This window comes from Trachemys scripta, chromosome 6 (genome assembly GCF_013100865.1).
Source record: "Trachemys scripta elegans isolate TJP31775 chromosome 6, CAS_Tse_1.0, whole genome shotgun sequence".
NCBI classification, from domain to species: Eukaryota; Metazoa; Chordata; order Testudines; family Emydidae; genus Trachemys; species Trachemys scripta.
In genome coordinates, this window is record NC_048303.1 from 114,714,282 (window position 1) to 114,738,078 (window position 23,797).

The window sequence follows — 23,797 nt, forward strand, 5'->3', positions numbered from 1 at the left end:
GTCTGGGGGCAGGGGTGGGGAGAGGGATCGGAGCAGTCAGGGGACAGGGAGCAGAGGGGTTTAGATGGGTCAGGAGTTCTGGGGGGGGCTGTTGGGATGGGGGTGTGGATAAGGGTTGGGGCAGTCAGGGGACGGGTAGGGTCCTAGGGGGCCAGTTAGGATGTGGGGTGGGTCTCAGGAGGGGGCAGTCAGGGGACAAGGAGCAGGGAGGCTTAGGTAGGGGGTGGAGTCCTGGGGGGCAGTTAGGGGCAGGGGTCCCAGGAGGGGGCAGTCAGGAGACAAGGCGTGGGGGGGAGGGTTGGGGGTTCTGAGGGGGCAGGAAGTGGGAGGGAGTGGAAGGGGCTAGGGCGGGGCTCCTCTCGTCCTCTTTTTTGATTGTTGAAATATGGTAACCCTAAGCAGGGGCCCAAGCTGAGCTGGGGAGCAGAGCTGCAGCCCAAAGCCAGAGCACAGCCCAGAGAGAGCAGAGCTGTCCTGGGGGCAGAGCTGTAGTAACCAGAGCCAGAGAGGCCAGAGAAGCAGCCCAGGGAGCTGGAGGCAGAGCAGCAGCAGCAGCCATGCTGAGGCTGAGTGGAGCTGGAGCTGGGGCTGGAGCAGTCCGGAGCTGGGTGCGGTGAGCAGCTGGGGAGAGTGAGGGGGACCCTGGGCAGTGGGCCCAGCACAGGGAGACGCCTCAGCCAAGAGGCCTTGCAGGCCAGACTCGGAGGGGGATCATAACCCCGACCGGGCGGGGACGACGCTGGGAAGAAGGGTCCTGCTATCTACAGCCTGAGAGTGTGTGGCCACGGCCAGAGCAAGTGTCCAGCCCGCAGCGTCTCTGCAGCACAGCCAGGGCCTGAGAAGGAGCCTGGGACCTACAAGGAACAGCCTGTGACCTGCCCTGACGTTCCAGACACTGTTTGTGATGTTCCCTGCCACAGAGCAGGGTGATGTGTTTCCTTTAACCTTTCCCATTTTTCCTTATTCTTTTTTAAAATTAATTGTTAATTAAACAACTTGTATTTGCTTTAAATTGTATGAAATGATCAGTGGGTCAGGGAGGTGCCCAGTGCAGAGAGAGTACCCCGGAGTGGGGACACCCTAGCCCCTGTCCTGGGTGACCACAGCAGGGTTGGGGGTCGAGCCCCCCAGGAATCCTGGGCCCAGCCTTGTCGGGGTTTAAGAGGACTCTGTCAGACAGGAGAGTGGAAGGGGAGTCCTCAAGGGCAGGGAGGCCTCTGGGTAAAGGAAGTGGGAGCGAGGACTCGGATCCTTTCGCTAGCCCACTTCACTGCGGTAGTGCAGAAGCCAGGAAAGTTCCCCACAATAGCGGGACCATTCTCCCACTTACACAAACACAAGGGATAAACACCTACTTGTTTTTAAATGAAAGCTGAGGTGCGGCTGTAATCACATGACTCCAGCAGCTGATTCCTCAGGTATGGATTTACAGCATTTGTGCCTTAATCCGGAGCTGTTTCCTATAGGTTTGTTTTCCATTTAGATTTTAGAGAATGTAACACTGGTCTGAGCTGCTTAATCAACAGCCCTGGAATTTTATATCACCTTATGTACAGAAAGGATCGTGCAGATTGTGTGAGCTCCGGCACACTGCCCGTATTTTTACTTCTGATTTTACAGGGCTGCTGCATATGTCGAAGTGTCTGTAACTCGTGGTTGCAAGAACATGACAGGTCTTATATAGCACTTTCCATCCAGGGATCTCAAAACACTTGACAAAGGCCAGTATCATGTGTCCTTGTTTTACAGGTGGGGAAACTGAGGCAAGGGAGCTGGGAAATGACTTGTCCAAAGTCACCTGCAGCCAAGCTGGGAATAGAACCCCGGCTTTCTGAGGTCATACTGCCTCCCGTGCTGTGTCACAGCAGCCTCAAGGACTGGTGGGCAGTAGCCGCCTATCTGACCTCTGCATTGTAATCTCTGCTTTACAGAGCAGAATAACTGAGATGAATGTTACTCGGTTAGCTGCCCTTCCTGTCTAGGTTCTCACTCTGCACCCATCCATGTGGTTTCTGAGCACCTAACCTGTTCATTAAAGTGAACACCAGAGCGAGATGATCTCTAGTCATCTCTTCCGCGCTTCTTCTCTCCTCCCCGCTTCTGTAGAGAGGTTTATTTGGTGGGGGGGGAGAGCTGGTTTCTAAATATCTGGGTTTGAGGGGTGGCTGGGTTACTGCAGTCGGTTTCACGTCCATTCAGAAGGAGATGGCTTTTGTGTCCCCTCCAGACACCAGCTCCCCAGTCGTGCACCAGTAGCCAAGGAAGCTCTGTCTTTTGGTCCCCTGAGTTTCCCGCTGAAAGTGGAACAAAGCTACTGTGATAGGTCACAGTGGCACGGGGGGTGGGGGTGGTCCCTCAGGTAACCTGGGCCGTTCGTGGGCAGGCTGTGAAGATGAGGGCCGAAGACTCAGATCTAAGTGACCCAGCGATGAAAGTGCAGCGCATGGTGACGCACTCTGTGGAGCTTCTGCTGCTGAATGAGTGAGCTGCTGTCCGGACCAGTGGGAGCTTTTTGAAGGTTAGCTGTCCAAATCTGAGGTGCAGAGTGTTACCATAACCAACCTGGAGGGGCAGGAATATAGGGATGGCCGTGGCCAGATCACATTGTGTCAGGCACAGCCGTCGGTGGGAAAGGGCATTTTGTGTGGCGGTGGCTGTTTGCTGTGAGGGCAGCTTTACGCCCTCAGGGCAGGGCAATGCCATGCAAGTGGGGAGTTCTTCAACCGGCTCCTTCCTCCCCGCCAGCATCAACTCACACTGTCCTGGGTTCAGTTTCAGCCAGCTGCTCTTCAACCGCGTGCTGATCTGACCACGGCACTTGACTCGTGGGGAGATGGACCTGGCGCGAAGGTGATGTAGAGCTGGGTGCCGTCTCCCTACTGCTGACGTGTTAGTTTATGCTGCCTCACTGCCTTTGTGCCCATGCGTCTGGTGTCTGCAAACCCCCTTACTCCAGGGCGTGGCTGCTCTTAGCTTTACTGCTAGTACAGCGTTGTCGGCTGATCTTGGGTTTGCCACCATTTCTGATTGTGAAGGGTGGGGGGGAATGTTCTTCCCTTTTCTTTAAGGTAAGTAAAAAATGGCTGAACTGACTGGGCTCCGACTTTCCCGATCAATTCACCTTTGGGCTGAAACCACCGGGGGAAAGAGTCGGCCCCAGAAATGAATCCGAGCAGGTTGCAAGCCATTAAAAAGGGGGGATGAGGGGCAAGGTTAGAATGGGAGAGGCAGTTCAGTCTGAGTAAGCGTAGTCACGCACGCACTTCTGTACACAGGGCCGAGACCTGCCGAGCTCAGCTTTGGCTCCCTGGAGCCCAGCTGTTCTCAGAACTGCGGTTGCCAGGTGATTCCTTTCTGCTGAGTGGCTCTGTAATGAGGGATCCCCGATTGCCCAAACCCCAGATTTTACAAAGGTTCCCCTGGGATCTTTACACAATGAGGGTTTTGCTGAATGTACATTGCACAGCAGAGTGGCTTTTTTTTTTTCTGGCTTATACGGCACCATGCATGGAGCCTGTGCTTGATCAATACATACTGTGGGCCAGATGCTCAGTGGGTGTAAATCAGTGACTTTAGTGTAACTCCACTGATTCACCCTAGCTGAGAATCTAGCCCCAGGCTTGCATATTGCATCGAGACCGTCCTGTCAGCAACTGCAGTTTCTCTACACAGTGTAAGTTAGGTTTCTCTAATGAACGAATGCAAGTGAGTTTCAAATGCTAGTTTAGTGTCCGTTTCAATGGTGATTAGTGCTCTATAGATTATTTTTCTGGTATTGTAGGTATAGGAGCAGCTGGAAAGTGCTGTGCAAAGTACCAAACACGTTACACAAACCTTGCCCCAAGGGGCTCCCAAGTGAAAAGCAGAGTAAAGAAACTAGACAAACGTGCACTGCAGGCAAAGCAGCCTGGTGACTGTAGTTAGAATGTCTCCCCAGGCAGGTGGGTTTTCAGCAGCTTCCTAAATGAGCCGTGGGAACAGGTCTGAATTCTGCTGAGATGGTTGCCTTCGAAATGTGCTTGTACTGCAGCATCTTTCTGCACTTGCTGCCTCTCGGGATGACAGCCACCACAATAACAGAGCTGTGCTAGTATAACGAGATCATCTTGCCTTCCTAGAGCACCTGGGGTGAGTGGATGCAGTATCAGTCACACGCATGCCTGACTGATTCCTAAAGAGGCACCAGCCAGCGCCTGCCATTCGTGTGCAATAATTGTGGGAATGCGCCCGTGTTATGCCCGAGGGAGGCTGAGCCAAGAGGCCTTTCATCTCGGAGACAGAAAAGCAGGATTTCAAATGAATTAAGTGTGGATTCGCTGCACATCTTCCTGTGCTTCATCTGTGCTGATGATGGTTTTTCTTCTGCAGGGGAGGAGATGACACTAAACTAGTTGGGTTCGCTTGTCACTATAGGAAGTGGAGGTGAAGTGGGGCATGCACAGCCCATGCAGCAGAGAATGGAGGTGTTCTCGCTGCACAGGGTAGCATCAGAGGATTTCCTCCAGAGGCCCAGAGGGAAACCTGCTTACCAGCAGCCATTGCTAAACCTGTAAAACAGGCCAGTGCACCACGAACAGGAGAGTTTGATCTGAAAAGGGAGTTAAGACATTTCAAACAGTACGAAGTAGCAGCTGCCCTTAATGATTTTAAAAGTTAAAATAAACCTAAAAATAATGGACTATTTCAACTATTAGATTACATCATATTATGACCTGTCAGGAGTAGAGGTACATACTAAGCACCTGATTGGAATGGGCATGAACAACACATCTCGAAGAACAACCATTACGAGAAGGGGCGTAACCGTTTTTTGTTGGCTATTCTATTTCATGGGAACTGTTGAAAATCTGTTTTCATTCTGAATCGGAACAAGAACAAATTATGAAATGGCAACATTTCCTGCAAAACGGACAGTCCAAGTTTTGACTGGCTCCATTGGTGTCACTCTGGGCAGCGCCATCTTTTTAAAGGCGGGTGTTTTGCTTTGGGCCTGTCATCAGGAAGGTTCTGATAAGTACATTCAGATCCAGAACCGGATCCAAACTGTTCCAGAGTCTGTGGGCATTCAGAGCTGAGATTTTGGCTTAGACGTTTGTGATTTTCATAAAGTTTTGGGGCTTACCTACACTTACTGCAGCAGTAGCGCTGCTGTAACATTGTAAGAAGCAACAAAGAGTTCTGTGGCACCTTAAAGACTAACAGATGTATTGGAGCATAAGCTTTCGTGGGTGAATACCCACTTTGTCAGACACATGTACTGCTGCAGCGTTGCTGTAGCGCTTCAGTGTAGAGCGTCGACAGGAGGGACTCTGCCATCAGAGTAGGTAATCCAGGTAATTCTTCTGTCAACCTAGTCTGGTTGCTTAGCCTGGGCGGGTGGGCGGTCTCAGAGCCCGGATTCCAGCCCCAGCCCAGAAGTCTCCACAGCAGTGAAAAAGCCTCGCAGCCCAAGCCCGAGTCAGCTGGCACGGGCCCACGGTGGAGTTTTCTTTGCTGTGCAGACATCCTCTAAGGGAGTTGGCCTCAGCCCCACGTGTGCTTAGTTATCTGCATTCCGGCTGATGGGTTTGATTGATTTCCTTTATTGCCACTTGCACAACCATTATATCCCCAGGGCATAGAGAACATAAACAAGGTTCCCTATAATTGGACAGGAAAGAAAAAACTCCATTTGTTACAGTTCAGAGCAACTGCACCTGTATTCCCCCTGCATGGTCTAGCAAGAGCATCCACCCTAGGCTCCTGGCGCCGCCCCTCTCTCCCTCCTGACAGGGGTTTTTCCAGGCTGAACAGTTCCCTGCCCACACTGTATTATTCCCTAGCGAGTCAGACTGCCTGAACAGGCCAGCAGCCCTTTGCTTTCTCCTCAGCGGTTACACACCGGTGTGATTGCCCATGCTTTTAGATTCACACACGGCTTTTCTGAGCAAGCACATTTAGTCTTATGGTAAAACCATTACAGAGAAAACAATAAAAGAACTGACACACACACGACTAAGCTTCCCAGAGATCTGGCTGGTGAACAGTCCTTCAAACCCCAGCTAGGGGTTTTCCTGTGGTCACAATTCCATAGAGCAAGCACTCTCGTGATGATGTGAGTCACTCCGGTAACAGGTAATCAGCCAGACAAAGGGTCCCTGCCTCAGGGCAAAGCTTCAAAGGCTGTGGCCATAGGTGGGCGTTTTCAATCCTCTCCTCCCAAATGCTTCCTTAATTCGTCAGCTAGGTGTGGTTCAACGTCCATGTGCAGTTACTCCAAATCAGATTGGCCGTCATCTGTTGAAGATTGCCAAAGCTCCTGCTGCCGTTGTCAAACAACAGGTACATAGGGAGTGGCAGCGTTTCCTGAGCAGTAATCCAGCCGATAGTAAAATGGAGCCATTCACTAATCTGGAATTGGATGAAGTGCTGAATGATTTAAAAATGGGTACAGCTCCCGGATCTGATAGAATTGCACCGGAATTCATGAAACATCTGGGTCCTCGTGTTCAGGAATGGCTCATTCAGTTTTTCCACGGAGTTCTGCGGGAATCCAGACCGCATAGAATCTGTCTCCAAGCAAAGGTCATTGCCAGCTGAAACCTGGGATAGACCCACACTTGCCTTCAAGTTACAAACCAATTTCACTTCTAAGCATCTGATTTAAGGTGCTGGAGCGTCTGATTTCACAAAGAATTTCACCATCTGTGGAAGGCATGCTGGCACCAGCAAGCTGATTTTCGCTGAGTGTGATCAAGTACTTGCACTTACAACTTCCATCGAAAATGGATTGCAACATAATTTGAAGACTAGTTCAGTTTTCCTTGACCCGACTGCGGCATACGATATGGTTTGGCACACGGGCCTTTTGGTGAAATTCTCTAGAACTATGCCAAGTTGGTTAGTATGTGCAATGGCTCTGTTTTTGAGAAATTGCCATTTCCATGTGCATATTGGTGATAGAACAAGTGTTTGGAGGCACCAGAACAGCCTCCCGCAAGGAGCACTATTATCTACAAAGTTATTCAATTTATATTCGAATGACCTACCATATACCGGGTCTCACAAGTTTGTTTATGCAGATGACCTATGCCTCGGCACCCAGTCACACTCCTTTGACACACTTGAGAGTGTTCTGAACGCAGATATGGCGGCTATGACCGATTATAGTCGTCGGTGGTGTCCGATAGCAAGTGGAAGTAAGACCGTGTCATCAAGTGTCTTCCACTTACATGAACTTAGTTCTCAATGGTCAGTGAATAAAGCATGATTCACACCCGGTCTATCTAGGCATCACATTGGATAGAACTCTCACTTATCATGACAATCTTACAGAGACAGCAACTAAGGTCAAAACACGCAATAAACTGCTCGGAAAACTGGTTGTAACAACAGAAGGCACCACCAACACCCAAATGTTACGCACTTCAGCATTCCCTTGACACGCTGAGTCGGCCACACTGTGTGCTGGTTTTGTGATGCTACCGCAACCTAAGGGGAAATATCACAATCAAGGAAACTTGGTAACCGCTGCTAGAGAAGACACCTGCTGGAGAAACCAGTCTTTAAAGTCAGCTGTCTTTCTAGGTTTGTTTTGATAGGTTCTGTGTTGTCTGGAATGACCTATGTCAGAGGTCTTGTGCACTCCTTTTCAGAGAAGATATTCTTGTCAAACTAAACCCACTTCCTCCCACCTAGCCACATGAAGACTCAGATAGTGACAACATTCATTCACAACCACCCTGTGCCAGAAGTCAAAGCAGTGACTGGAGGTGAAAGGCCCTTTTTTCCTCTTACTAATCCCCTGAGACACAGAACACACATTAAGTATCCGAAATACAGGTGACATGGGGCAAAATTTGTACACATGGTTCCCTAAAGCTCAGCACCTCTGACCATTGTCATTTATTTAGGTGTCCAAAATATGGAGTGAGCTGCCTAACTTTAGGCACCCACGTTAGAAGAAGCTGGTCGCATTCTCCCTCCCCCGGCCTCAAGCTTCATTAGATGCCCCCTGGTTTTCCCCACTTAGCAAATGTCCTGCTAAAATGTGCACCAGGTTGTAAGTGGCCAGTGCACAAACACGGAAGGACACCAGGAGTTTTCTTGTGCATCCCCAAGGATGCCAGTCACATCTATAGTCCTCACATTCACCCAAGTGCAAGGAAACTATGAGACCATCGCCCTACCCTGTCTGCACAAGTCTATGGAGCTGGCCATCCAAAGAGCATGCGCCAAGTACTCTGCTACCCCACGCACCGGGGAGTTCAGGGAGAAATAGTGCCTCTGTAGCATGATGACTTTTGGAGCCGTCACTGGGGCAGTCCTGCTCTGCATCCCCTGGGGCACAACCCCTAGTCACACAACACACCTATAATTGCTAGCTAATTACACTGGGCACTGTAGGCTTTCTCTAATATATGGCTGGTGGAAATCTCCCGAGAACAGCTGATCCTGCAGGATTCCCACCATTTGGGGATGAAATCTCCGGAGACAAACTTATGAGATTTCGGAGCCCTGGAATCTGGACCCTAACCCTGACCCCAAACCTAATCCTACTCGGGATCCCAATCCAAACCTGTCTTTCTCCACTCATCTCTAGCTATAATGCTACAGTCCCATGTGACAGCAGGGGGGAGACCACAAGGTGCACAGCATGAGTTGTGCCATTAAACTGGCTGCTGATCCACTGGCTTCCAACAAATATGGGCCCAAATGTGAGCTCATTGAAGTCAGTTTATAGATCAGGACTGACCCCGCTGACGTCAATAGCGTGATTCTGGTGCAAGGTTACATTCAAGCTCTCACGGTGGGTGCAGCTCATTTGTCCTGGTGCAGGGCTGATGGAGCCAATACACCAACCGTGCAGCGGCATGTCCCCCAAATCAGTAGCGTAGTGGGGAGCGGGGGAGCGGCCACTTCCCCACTGAGCACAAGTGGCACCTTTTTAATTTTACTCACCCGGGAGCGGGGGAAAAAAAAGGCGCCACCCACTTCGGCGGCACTTCGGCGGCTGGACCTTCACTCGCTTCAGGTGTCTTCGGTGGCACGGAAGCTTCATCGCTGAAAAGCCGCCGAAGACCTGCAGAGTGAGTGAAGGTCCCGCCGCCGAGGTGCCACCGAAGACCCGGAGTGCTGCCCCGTCAGTAAAAGCACCGCAGCGGGTGGTGCCCTTTTTGCCCTTTTTTTTTTTTTTTTTTTTTTGCTCCCCCTCTTCCCTCCACCTGGCTACGCCCCTGCCCCGAATCCATAGGGCACCAACCTACCCAGGACAGGCTGAAGGGCTGCTGTGAAGTGGAATGCTCATGTGCCTCTCCCACGTGCTTTGGAAGACGAGCTGCTCCACGGTGGCTGAGCTGATACTCAATTGAGCCCCCAAAGAGAATCTAGCTAGTTTCCCATTTATCACCGCCCTGGCGGGGACACATCATATACTTCCTGTTATGGCCCATCTGCCTGCCATTAGACTGGCCTTCCCCATCTAGCATGGAGGACAGCTTGGAGCAAGGAGAGAAGATTGTTCGCTGAATCCCGGGGGGCCTTGCAGCCAGGGCCCTGTCGGATGGCTTTGCATGTGGCCTCATCTCTGGCTGAACCAGCTCTGTGCTTGTGCAGAGGTGGGGACTTGGCTTTGTGCCACAGGCTGGCGGCTTGGTGCTACAGAGGTTCACGTTAGCTGGACACAGGGCTTCGGGGGCTGGCACAGGGAGGACCCCTGCTGGGATCCTTGTTCTCATTTTACAGTGACACTGTATTATTATTATTTGGTTGTTGCTATTTTAACCAAGTCTCCTCTGAGATGCTCAGGTGGAGTTACAGTCTCTTGCATCAACCCCTAGGTCTAAGTCAGTCACCTTCTGTTTAATTCCTCAGCACCTGGGAATCCTGAATCTCCATGGCAGCTGTCTCAAATACCCAGCTCCCCCGGGATGCCTGCGGAGACAGACAAAACACACAGGAGCCTGCCAAGCCGGTCCACCATCGAGCTTTGCTCTCTCTGCAGCAAAGAGGTGAGATTTCAAATTGCCTTCTCACTGTCCTGTGCCAAACGTTCCTTAGAGGCCCTGCTCCTGCACCTTTTGAAGTCAGTGGGAGTTTTGCCTCTGACTTCAGTGGGAGCGGGATCCAGGCCCAAAAGCCCATTGCCCAATTCCTTTCTCCCCCAGGACCTTACCTGCAAAACTTCCATTGTGAGGAAGGAGCGAAAGTCCTTTTGCTTTTTGCAGCAAAACAGTGGGGTTCATATACTGTGATAAAACAAGGGAATTCTGGAACAGCTGGCCTCCTAGCTGGACAAACTAGAATTTAGACAGTAATCCACATACCAGCAACGAGCCGGTCCTGTGACCCAGCCAGCGCTACAACTTTGTAGTAGAGCTGTTCAGGTAGACATCCCAGACTGCATTGCTTTATGTGCTCTGAGCGTTGCCCCATGTGCATGTCTTCTGGACACACTGTCTCCTGCCAAGGCCCTATGGAATAGCTGCCACCACTTCCCAGAATTCATTGCCTACCCACGTCAGTATGGCGTCAGTGTGACAGTGTGAGCACAGACACACCATTCTATTAACAGGAAGGGAAACTAGTGACCACAGCAATTCCTCAACTCCCAAGAACACCTTCCCTCAGAGGGTCTCAGCGTCCCTGAGTTTAGCCCCACAACCAGAGGGACGGGGAAATATTAGTGTGACATTGCACTCAAAATATGTTTATAAGTGTGGATGTGATGTAACTGGAATATGCTTTATGCAAAAGGTCTCTTGTAAGGTATTATTACAAAGCTTATAATCTACTGAGTGTGGTCATCCTATTTGTATGAATGTATCATTCTTGTATCTGAAACTAGGAATATGAAGCATGACTCTGAGGTCCTATTGTAATTATGCAAAGTGTGGCCATTTATGATGCTTTGGAATCTTGATGGCTCCCGTTAACCAGGACAATTGGTTGTAAATAGCTCTGTTTACTTGTAAGACTTCCTGTATACGTGTGTGCCAGCGAGTGGGTAATGAAGTCTCACAGGACATGTGATCATGTCACCTGAACTGGAATCCATCTTTAACCTGGTGCTTTTCCATTTAGAAAGAAGGGGGGAACCCAGAGTGAGACAAAGGATTCCCGCCTTGTGCCAAATCTATAAAAGGGGGTGGAACAGAACAAAGGGGCAGCAGTCATGAGAATCCCCTTTGTTACCACCTGAGCTGGAACAAAGACTGTACCAGGGGAAAGGATTGGGCCCAGACTAAGAAGGAGTCTAGTCTGTGAAAGAAGCTTATTGGAATATCTCTGAGGGTGAGATTTACCTGTATTCAGTTTCTTAATGTTTTAGGCTTAGACTTGCGTGTTTTTGCTTTATTTTACTTGGTGACTTACTTTGTTCTGTCTATTATTACTTGAAACCACTTAAATCTTATGTTTTATACTTAATAAAATCACTTTTGTTTATTATTAAACCCAGAGTAAGTGATTAATACCTGGGGGAGCAAACAGCTGTGCATCTCTCTCTCTCTCAGTGTTATAGCGGGTGAACAATTTATGAGTTTACCCTGTATAAGCTTTATACAGAGTAAAATGGATTTATTTGGGGTTTGGATCCCATTGGGAGCTGGGTATCTGGGTGCTGGAGACGAGTACCTGCTGAGTGGTTTTCAGTTAAAGCCTGCAGCTTTGGGGACGCAGTTCAGGCCCTAGGTCTGTGTTCAGGCTACCACAGAGTAGTATGTTTGGCTCAATAAGGAAGAGTTCTGGAGTCCCAAGCTGGCAGGGAAAACAGGCTCAGAGGTCGTTTCAGCACATCAGGCGACAGTCTCAAGGGGGTCTCTGTGACCGAATCCATCACACCTATGTCATGCAGCAGGTCAGACTAGATGATTTTGGGCTGCAAATCTTTTAATCTATGGACCTGCTCATGGAAAGGAAATGTTAAACTCGTACACATGAGATAATACATTTTACATGGACTGAGATGCATTGTATTATTAGAGAGAGACACCTGGTGAACAAACCCTCTAAGCAGAGCCCTGGCACAGGGACAATTCAGTGAAACAGGCCAGGAACTGATCATGCCTTTCACAGCCAGGTCTGCACATGCTCATGCAATTGCTGCATCAGTGGGTGTGGTGACAGGAATTAAATTACAGAGCAGGAAATACAATTGATGTATATAGGATGAGACACCGCTTATTAACAGAGATGGAGGGCAGGGCCCCTGAAGCCTCACCACTACAACCCTGACCCAAAAGGGAAGAGATTTATCCCCCAAGTTGGGCCCCCGCAAGGCTGCTCCATTGATCTGCAGAAATGGAAGAATGGGACAGGATCCGAAGAAGTCATCATCCAGGTCAGCAGATGGAGAGTTAATCTGTGGGCGCTTCCCACCTCTGTCAGTAGCCAGTCTCCTCACGTCTGAGCACCCTCAGGAATAAGTTGGGCTGGCATGGAATCCCACCCAAAGGAGCAAATGGCAAACGTCTTGCTTGCTTCTGCATTCAAGAAGGAAACGATTGGCCCTGTGGTAAGATGATGTCCCTGGCATTTCTAAAGCAGCGCGTAAAATCATATGACACTTGTACAAATACTCTTTTAATGACCTAACTGCTTTTATCACGGCTTCAGCAATTACATTCATTACATTAAAAAGGTCTGCTGCATTGTACGTACTTGACTGAAATATTTATAACTGCACCCGGGGTTATAGCAGGTGAACAATTTATGAATTTACCCTGCATAAGCTTTATACAGAGTAAACCAGATTTATTTGAGGTTTGGATACCATTGGGAGCTGGGTGTCTGGGTACTGGAGACAGGAGCACTTCTTAAGCTGTTTTCAGTTAAATCTGCAGCTTTAGGGGCGTGGACCAGACCTGGGTCTGTGTTTGTAGCAGGCTAACGTGTCTGGCTCAACAAGACAGGGTTCTGGAGTCCTAAGCTGGCAGGGAAAACGTGCTCAAAGGTAATCTCAGCACATCAGGCAACAGTCCCAAGGGGGTCTCTGTGACCGAACCCATCACAATTAGTATCCCATTTTACAGACGAAGCAGCAAAATGAGCCTGAAGTCTCAGGGCATCTGTGGCAGAGGTAGGTGATACAACTAGCTTGCCTGGGTCCCAGGGCTTTAGCCAACCAACGTCCTTCCTCATCAGACTGTCTAGTGACTTTTGACTCTTCCGAGAACCATGCTCAATCGTTCCCCTATAGCTTAAACGTGCTAAGTCTGACAGCACTGATCAGAGCTCCTGGCTCACCACAGCCTAATTGTTATTACTGCACAAAGCACAGGTGGTTTTTCCTGGGAAAATAGGCGGGGCGGGCGGGTTGAGACAGTGTATGCTCCTCTGCTGGTTTTTGCTGCTGGGTACAAGTAGCATTTTCATTGTGGTTCTATGCGCTGCCTTCTCCCTCCCCTCCAGGCAGTGACACCCATTGATTTGCCTGCCTTTAAAACGCTCCCCCATTGTCTCTCTCCTAGCTTTTTTCTAACTAAGCTTTGTCACCATCACATTCTCACACATCTCTTTAGAAGTCTCATGCAATATTTTCCCTTCTCCTTAGTCTATTTCAATTTTTTTCCCTCTTCCTCCCTACATCCTAGGACAATGCCAGAGAGGGGAGCGGACATTCTCAGACCTGACCTTTCTTTGTTTTGACTTGTTTTGCCCGAGAAAATAAAGAGCAATTTACATCAATAGGCAACAAACTGCTCCCACGCTGTCTGTTGAGGCCATATTAATAGAAGCCCATCTGTTTCTGGAACAGCTCACAAACGGGCAGATGAGAGAAATGTTCAGAGATAAATGGGCACCGGTCTGCGGAATTTTTTACATGGATGAGCATAGACTCTGATGAGCCCTGTTCATCTGTGGCAGTGCTCTCTCTGAGCGGGGGAAGACCAGCATGTTCCATTCGCTGGGGTCATCTCCAAGGCCAGTAGGAAAAGCAGGTCCCCAGACAGCTCCCCTGGTGGCAGTCTCTGCCAAAGAGAGAGGGCCCCAGACTCCCCCATCTCCCCAGGCTGCTCCACTATATTGTTCACCAGCAGTTTTATTTTATTGATGCGCTACTGTTGCCTGAGCCTTGATCACCAGGGGTGGCAAGTAAGATGATGACAGAGGGTCCAATCCTCCTATTGGAATCAATGGGGGGAGGGAAGATTGCAAGTGATTTCAGTGGGCGCACAATTGGATCCAGCTCTGGGGGGAGGGGGCATTTATTTATTTACTTGTTTGCATTAAAAAGCAAGAAACTTTATTTTAAAAGGGTTTTTTCCCCTATCAATACAGTTTCTTAATTGCTCATTAGTCATCTAATGAGTCTTCTGTGTGTTTCTCAGACATACGAGTTCCCATTGAAATGCCAGTGGATGAATTTAGTGCTGTCTATAGCAATAGCTCAAGTGACATCCTGACAATTCAGGGAAACTATTTCTTTTGAATGACTCACACCAAAAGTGGATCTCTCCTTGGCATACAGCTGACCCCTAAATAAAATGGGAAGGACAAAAGAGAACATGCACCAGGCCTGAGGCATTCTATAGCTAATCACTCCCAAAACATGCTGCCTTCTCTTTCTTACGCCTTAAATATACACTGTGGTTGCACAGGGCTCAAGAAAGGCTTGTGAAATGTGTTTGTATAATGGGGCAGTTTCATAGAACCATAGAAATGTCGGGCTGGAAGGGACATCAAAGGACATCTGGTCCAGCTGCCTACACTGAGGCAGCTACATCTAGACCATCCCTAACAGATGTTGTCTAACCTGTTCTTAAAAACCTCTGATGGCGGGGATTACACAACCTGCCTCGGTAACCTATCCAGTGCTTTACTATCCATATAGTTGGAAAGTTTTTCCTAATAACCAGCATAAATCTCCCTTGCTGCAAACTAACCCAGTTACATCTTGTCCTACTGTCGATGGTCATATAGAACAATTGGTCTCCGTCTTTATAATGCCTTTTACATATTTGAAGATGTTGTCATCTCGTCTGTAGACTAAACATGCTCAATTCTTTCAGCCTTTCCTCATAGGTCAGGTTTTCTAAGCCTTTTATCATTTTTGTTGCTCTCATCTGGACTCTCTCCAATTCGTCCACATCTTTCCTAAATTGTGGACACAGTTCTCCAGCTGAGGTCTCACCAGTGCCGAGTAGAGTGGGACAATTTCCTCCTGTCTCTGACATATAATGCTCATGTTAATGCACCCCAGGATCATATTAGCTTTTTTCACATCTACATCACTATGTTGACTTATATTAAATTTGTGATCTGCTATAACCCCCAGACCCTTTTCAGCAGTACTACCAACTAGCCAGTTATTCCCCATTTTATAGTTATGCATTTGATTTTTCCTTCCTAAATGAAGCACTTGCCCTTTTTAAAATTTCATCTTGTTGATTTCAGACCACTTCTCCAGTTTGTCAAGGGCATTTTGAATTCTAATCCCATCCTCCAAAATGCTTGCTGCCTCTCCCAGCATGGTATCATCCATACATTTTATAAGCGTACTTTCCACTGCCTTATCCAAGTCATTAATGAAAATATTGACTAGTAGACTGACCCCTGTGGGACCCCAGTCGCTACACCCTTCCTAGTTTGACAGTGAACCATTGATGGATACTCTTTGAGTACAACCTTTCAACCAGTTTGCACCCACCTTATAGTAATTTAATCTAGACCACACTTCTCTAATTTGGTAATGAGAATGTCATGTGGAAGTATGTCAAAAGCCTTATTAAAATCAAGATATATCCCATCTACTGCTTCTTCTCCCCCTCCCCCATCCATTAGGCCAGTAACCCTGTCAAAGAAGGAAATTAGGTTGGTTTGGCATGATTTGTTTTTGACAACTCCATGCTGGCTATTCGCTTATAACACTATTATCCTATAGATGCTCACAAATTGATTGTTTAATCATTTGTTCCAGTATCTCTCCAGGTATCAAAGTTAAGCTGATTGGTCTATACTTCCCTGGGTCCTCCTTGTTCCCCTTTTTAAAGACAGGCACTATATTTGCCCTTCTCCAGTCTTCTGGAACCTCTCCTGTCCTCCACGAGTTCTGAAAGATAATCACTAATCGGTCTGAAATTGCTTTAGCTAGGTCCTTAAATACTCTAGGATGAATTTCATCAGGCCCTGCCAACTTGAATACATCTAACTTATCTAAATTCTTTAACCTGTTCCTTCCCTCTTGTTGTTAATATTGTGGTGAGTATCTGGTCATCATTGTTAACCTTTTTAGCGAAGACGGTAGCAAAATAGGCATTAAACATCTCACACTTTCTTGAGTTCATCAGACACCAGCTCTCCTTTCCCCCTTGGTAGAGGACCTATGCTTTCCTTAGGCTTTCTCTTGCTGCTAATGTATTTAGAGAACCGCTTCTGATTGCCTTTTATGACTCCTGCCTCTAGCCAGGAATCCCGGCTGGGGAGCTGGGAAACCTCCAGAAGTTAGGCTGAAGGTGGGGGAAATACCAGCAGAGAGTGAGAGCTGGTGAGAACTGATGTGACTACCTATGCACAGCCACTGAGTACTCCTATAAGGAGGGAGCAGAGGTAGAGAGGAACACAGGAGTTCATGGGCATTGTGGGTAGAAAGACAAAAGGGGAGGAAGAGAAAGGAATCAGGAGTAAGAAGGGGATCTGGACCCCAAGTTGCAGGGAATGGGAGGAATATTCCAGACTGTGGGTGTAGCAACACTAATATGTGATTGCTCAGAATAGCTATGGAATGGCTGATAGGATGTTGTGTTCTCTTCCATCTTACCTTTCTCAGCAGTGGAGACAATTCATCCATGATCGCACTGCGCCAGACCCATTGCATTCTCCCTTTTCGCATTGCTCTTTTCCAAGCAATAGTCAATAACTTATTTCCAAGCTACAATCATGTTTCATCCTCAGCTTTGTGACCTGCATTGTCCCAGAGAAGCAGACTGTCAGTGGTCCATAGATTGACTCGCCATCTTTCATGTAGATCCATGAAATTGCTTTGAAGATTAACACTAAGGCCTTAAACTGGTAGCGGAAGCTGACTGGGAGCCAGTGGAGATGTGGGGGCACAAGCTTGATGTGTTCACAGAGACCTGAGCCCTGGTGGGGGTGGAGGGACTACACCAGAGCCTGTGCAGTGTTTGCATTCAGTTTCAGAGACAGAGAACTACGCTCACCCAGCTGGAAGGCAACAAGTGTGTGACTCACTGTGCCCAGCTCCTCGGGGTAAGTGGGGATTGTCTATCCCTGTCTGACAAGGATGCTGTCTGATTTAATTTGTGAATGCCTGTGAAGCACTTCTTGATCCTCGTGTGGAAGAAATCAAAGCCCAAGGACTGCATCAGTGACAATGGGAGGAAATTTGCCCCTGCAGGAGAGACAAAGAAGTGTGCTGAGATTTTCAAAGCCGGCTAGGAGCATTAGATACCAAAACCCAATCATTTAAATGGGAATTGTTAGTCTAAATCCTCTAGGTGAACTGAAAATCTCAGCCCTGTTCTCTTAATATACAAGGAAAAGAGAAAGTTCAATGTTGGGGCCAAACATAAACTGACTAGGGAGAAACCTACCAGCAACAATCATGTTTGAATATAGTTGTTGCTATGACAGTTTCTGGTGCAGCTGAGTGAGTAATTTCTAACAAATCATTTTTTTCAATGAATTTAGCTTCTCTTTCTGCGCTCAGAATATCCAGGAGCAGACTGGGGTTTCCTGAGATTTACTTGTTGGTCAACATTATTCTGTGAATTTTGGGGTGGCCCTGCAGATTGATTATCTGCAAGTATCCACCAGACAAGCTGTGTTGTTTACTTGTGATGGGTCACACAGAGCACATGGCATTTGTTTATATGCTCTGACTGGATGGGAGAGCAAGCAATGCTGGCACAATATGCATTTCCAATTTGATTTCCTCTGGCTACTCATTCACAGGACTCCAAGGTTCACTTTCTGCAAACCTTCATGGCAATAAAACTGGATTGCTCAGAAGTGACCATAAAAGGAGGCATGTGCCTGCCTCAAACCAAATTCGTTAAAAAAAATCAGAAATTCACAGAATGCTTTTGCAGAATTCACCCAACTCTAGTTTCAACCGTATCACTGACAGATTTGTTCTGGGTTTGTGCAGCACCTGGCACCATGGGGCCATAGTCCACAATTGGGGCTCCCAGGCACTACAGTCATACAAATGGTGAGTAATAATAAGAGAGGATGCTTCACCTTTCTGAGCCTGTTTAAATGGAGACAATGTGAAGCAGTTTGAGATCCAGGGATGAAAGGTGCTATTAGATATGCACCAAGTACTTTTCTTAAGTATAAAAATGTGCATAAGTCTAAATAACTGCCAAAGGGAACTAGGAAGAGGAAACACATGATATAGGTTCAACCAGGGGCCTCGTTCTCCACTTGGGTAGCTTGTGTGTTAAATGTGCTAAGTCTGATAGGACTGATCAGAGCTCCTGGATCACCACAGCCTAATTGTTATTACAGCACAAAGCACAGGCGGTTTTTCCTGGGAAAATAGGCGGGGGACGGGGGGCAGATTGAGACATATGCAATCCAATGCAATTTTAGCACAGTCTTGGAAAAATTGTCATGAAAATTTACCCCAGAAATAACTCGCCTGCCCTTCACCACGTTGCTGATGATAATTCCAGACTAATGAGGTTTTATTCACCTGTCAAAATAATTACTTGCCCCTGAGACTTGAAGCTTTATGTGGAACAATTTATGACGCCACCTACTTCCTTAGTGCCCAGAACTGATTGAAGTCCAAAATTCCATTCACCTTCCCACCCTGCCAAATTATACTTAAAATCAACCATTATATTGCCATTCATAAAACAGTGTTAGTCCTTGCAGCCTGCCAGCATAAGCTACAGCTTCCCTAGGGAGGATGTTGCATTAGCCATGTGCATCAGCCTTCTCAGGAGGGCTTTATGCTGGGAATATACAGATTGTATCGGACAGGGTGTCAAACTCATTCTGTGGAAGGGGCTAAATTCTGCTCAACTGTGAACTGTGGGTTGAACTGTACATAGTCCTCTCAGCCCAGAGCAGATCTCCAGTGGGAGATTTGCACAAATTTGTGTAATAATTTAACTTGGAAGGGTCTGATTTTGTGATGCTGAGGACCACAGCTCCAGCCAAAGTCCTCAGGAGCTGCAGGTGCTCAGCTTCTACAAATCCATTTAGGCCCAACGCTGTTATTTGCCGTTGTCTCACCCACTGTCAGTCCGTGGGAAAGCCCTCTCCCCTTGAGGCCCATCACTGCCCTTTCCTTTTCTTCCTTTATTATCCTGCTTTCTCTGTTTCTTCCTCCCTGTCTTTGTGATTTTCCTCCTTTTCTCCCCTCTATATTTCCATTCCTGTAGCAACTCTCAGTTCCCTCCTGTGGCTTTCACTCCCATCCCCTTCGACATCTCACGCTGCTAACATGATCAGCGGTGAAATAAAGTTGCCTTTTAAAACATCTTCATTAGGCTTTAGAATTACAACCAGCAGGGCAGGTCTCTCAGTTATTTTGTTTGCAGACTCGGGGGGACATCACTGCATCGGTTCACATTAGGCCACAACCATGAGGTTTGGAAATGTCGTTTGGCTTTTAAATTAAAGCCTAGATTCTGCAGTTGTGCAATGAGGGTTGAGGGTAGGGCAGGGCCAGCCACAATGTAGCCAGGGGGTGACGACTGTCATTGAGAATACAGACCTATTACAGTGCCTTCATCTGCTCTAGCGATGGGCATGACAGCAATGAGCTCGCTATTGTCAGCTGGAAAAGTCCCAGTTTCCAAGCAGTGTATTTTTGTTCCCTTCGACACCTCTGTGAAACATAGCCTTGCCTTTTACACCATCAGTGGGTGCAGTTATAAATATTTCAGTCAAGTACGTACAATGCAGCAGACCTTTTTAATGTAATGAATGTAATTGCTGAAGCCGTGATAAAAGCAGTTAGGTCATTAAAAGAGTATTTGTACAACTGTCATATGATTTTACGCGCTGCTTTAGAAACGCCAGGGACATCATCTTACCACAGGGCCAATCGTTTCCTTCTTGAATGCAGAAGCAAGCAAGACGTTTGCCATTTGCTCCTTTGGGGGGGGATTCCATGCCAGCCCAACTTAATCCTGAGGGTGCTCAGACGTGAGGAGACTGGCTACTGACAGAGGTGGGAAGCGCCCACAGATTAACTCTCCATCTGCTGACCTGGATGATGACTTCTTCGGATCCTGTCCCATTCTTCCATTTCTGCAGATCAATGGAGCAGCCTTGCGGGGGCCCAACTTGGGGGATAAATCTCTTCCCTTTTGGGTCAGGGTTGTAGTGGTGAGGCTTCAGGGGCCCTGCCCTCCATCTCTGTTAATAAGCGGTGTCTCATCCTATATACATCAATTGTATTTCCTGCTCTGTAATTTAATTCCTGTCACCACACCCACTGATGCAGCAATTGCATGAGCATGTGCAGACCTGGCTGTGAAAGGCATGATCAGTTCCTGGCCTGTTTCTCTGAATTGTCCCTGTGCCAGGGCTCTGCTTAGAGGGTTTGTTCACCAGGTGTCTCTCTCTAATAATACAATGCATTTCAGCCCATGTAAAATGTACTATCTCATGTGTACGAGTTTAACATTTCCTTTCCATGAGCAGGTCCATAGATTAAAAGATTTGCAGCCCAGAATCATCTAGTCTGACCTGCTGCATGAAATAGGTGTGATGGATTCGATCACAGAGACCCCCTTGAGACTGTCGCCTGATGTGCTGAAACGACCTCTGAGCCTGTTTTCCCTGCCAGCTTGGGACTCCAGAACCCTTCCTTATTGAGCCAAACACGCTATTCCGTGGTAGCCTGAACACAGACCCAGGGCCTGAACCGAGTCCCCAAAGCTGCAGGCTTTAACTGAAAACCACTCAGCAGGTACTCCTGTCTCCAGCACCCAGATACCCAGCTCCCAATGGGATCCAAACCCCCAAATAAATCCATTTTACTCTGTATAAAGCTTATACAGGATAAACTCAAAAATTGTTCACCCGCTATAACACTGATAGAGAGATATGCACAGCTGTTTGCTCCCCCAAGTATTAATCACTTACTCTGGGTTTAATAATAAACAAAAGTGATTTTATTAAGTATAAAATATAAGATTTAAGTGGTTTCAAGTAATAACAGACAGAACAAAGTAAGTCACCAAGTAAAATAAAGCAAAAACACGCAAGTCTAAGCCTAATACATTAAGAAACTAAATACAGGTAAATCTCACCCTCAGAGATGTTCCAATAAGCTTCTTTCACAGACTAGACTCCTTCTTAGTCTGGGCCCAATCCTTTCCCCTGGTACAGTCCTTGTTAGTTCCAGCTCAGGTGGTAACAAGGGGGATTTCTCATGACTGCCACCCCTTTGTTCTGTTCCAGCCCCTTTTATAGCTTTGGCACAAGGCGGGAATCCTTTGTCTCCCTCTGGGTTCCCCCCTTCCTTCTAAATGGAAAAGCACCAGGCTAAAGATAGTTTCCAGTTCAGGTGACATGGTCACATGTCACTGTAAGACCTCATTTTTCATTACCCACAGGCTGGCCCCCATGTCCACAAGAAGGCTTGCAGGTAAATAAACCATATACAGCCAATTATCCTAGTTAAAGGGTGCCATGAAGATTCTAAACCACCATTAATGGCCCACACTTTGCATAATTACAATAGGACCTCAGAGTTAACTTCATATTTCTAGTTTTAGATACAAGAATGATACATACATACAAATAGGATGAACAAACGCAGTAGATTATAAGATTTGTATGCATAAAGCATATTCCAGTTACATTATATTCACATTCCAAGCATATTTTCATAAAGCATATGGAGTGCAATGTCATAATAGGTCCCAGAACATCACTCACTAATTTCCAGTAACTTCTATGTGAGCTACAGCAGATCTTTCAGAAGATATCCAGTCTTCATTTAAAGACTCCAAGTGATAGAGAATTTAGCATGTCTCTAGGTTAGTCGTTCCAATGGTTAACTACCCTCATTGTTAAAAAATTGCACCTTATTTGTAGTCTGAATTTGTCTAGCTTCAGTTTCCAACCATTGGATTTCATTGTGTCTTTTTCTGCTATCTAGATTAAAAATCTCTTCCCCATGTAGGTACTTGTAGAACATGATCTAGTCTCCTCTTAACCTACTCTTGGATAAACTAAATGGACTGAGTTTTTAAGTCTCTCACTTTTTCATGTTTTCCAAACCTCAAATCATCCTTCGTAAGTCAGTCATGTTTTCCAGACCTCAAGTCATTCTTGTAGCTCTTTTATGAACCCTTTCCAATGTTTCAACATCGCTTCTGATGTGTGGACATCAAAATTTGACTCAGCATTCCAGTAACGGGCTTAGTGATTGTGATGCTGTGTACCTCTGGGCAACACGCATCACCCTCATGTTCATCCTTGTAAAATGATTGTGTGGTATCCATTGCAAAGTTTGTCATGTTGGGTGTCTTCGGAAGACTCATGATGCATAAGCATTGTTGTTACAGTAAGGTTATAGGTTATAATTTCATGTATACATTTATGAGGCTGAAAATGTATCCTCATGGCTTAAAATAAGCCCAGGCAAAAACTCTCCAAGAGCTGAGAGGCAGTTCACACCTCATCAGGGCATGTATGGGACAAACCCAGCCCAGCCTCACAGGAACAAAGGACACTGGCCTAGACAGCAACAAAAGAATCTGTTGGACTCTCAAGGGAGTCACCCCCTTCCTTTGGTCAATTTGGAACTGCGATGAGGTAATGCTCACCTGACTCTGAAAGTGGGACGGGGAGGGGGGGCAAAGCCAAGAGGGAAGAAAGGACATGATAAAAAGGAGAGACATTTACCATGCTCTTCCTCTCTCTTCCAGCTACATCTACAGACACCACCACCAAGCGACTGAAGCACTGATCAAAGCGGAGAGCCTGGCTGAAGAGCAACCAGCCAGCCTGTGGTGAGAAGCATCTAAGTTTGTAAGGGCATTGAAAGTGTTAAGATCAGCTTAGAATGTGTTTTGCTTTTATTTCATTAGACCAAATCTGACTTGTTATGCTTTGACTTATAATCTCTTAAAATCTAGTTAATAAATCTATTCTACTTGAAGCAGTGCATTTGGTTTGAAGCGTGTCAGAGACTCCCCTGGGGATAACCAGTCTGGTCCATATCAATTTCTTTGTTAAATTGACAAACTCATATAAGCTTGCAGCATCCAGCGAGCATAACTGGACACTGCAAGACAGAGGTTCCTAGGGTTGTATCTGGGACCAGAGATATTGGCTAGTGTCATTCGCTTGCAAGTAGCTGGGAGCAGCTTACATGCCAGAGGCTGTGTGTGAACAGCCCAGGTGTGGGGGTTCTCACAGCAGAGCGGCGTAAGGCTGGCTCCCAGAGTCAAGGATTGGAGTGACCTAACAGATCACCAGTCCAGACAACTCCAGAAGGAAATGTCACACTGATGCTGTAGACAGAGGTAATACCACCTCCGTCTTCTGACTTGATATATCCCTGCTTAACTTCTGTAGTTGCTGTTTAACATCTTCCCATGTTACTGCTGGAATAGAAAATATTTCCTTATCTCTCTAAGATATGAATTACATCATCCAGCTTCTTTCTAAATAGAGAACAGAAGTATGTAGTGAATACTTCGGTCATTTCTAAATCACAATTGGCAATTTTACCATCCTTATCTAGAATCAGACCCATACCATTGTTAGGAATTAATTTGTTCCTGGCATATTTAAATAATTCTTTCTTATTGTCCTTATGCCTACTAGCTATAGATTTTTTTATTAATGTATTTAGCTTCCCTTATCAGTTGTCTGCACT

General features: G+C 47.0%; 1 long non-coding RNA gene across 1 annotated transcript; it reads left to right on the top strand.

The window, feature by feature from the left end:
• Positions 1-2,388: 2,388 nt before the first annotated feature.
• Positions 2,389-22,893, top strand: LOC117879560. Its single transcript, XR_004646306.1, has 3 exons — positions 2,389-2,518; positions 9,853-9,989; positions 22,842-22,893. It is a non-coding gene; the product is annotated as an uncharacterized LOC117879560 (long non-coding RNA).
• Positions 22,894-23,797: the final 904 nt, after the last annotated feature.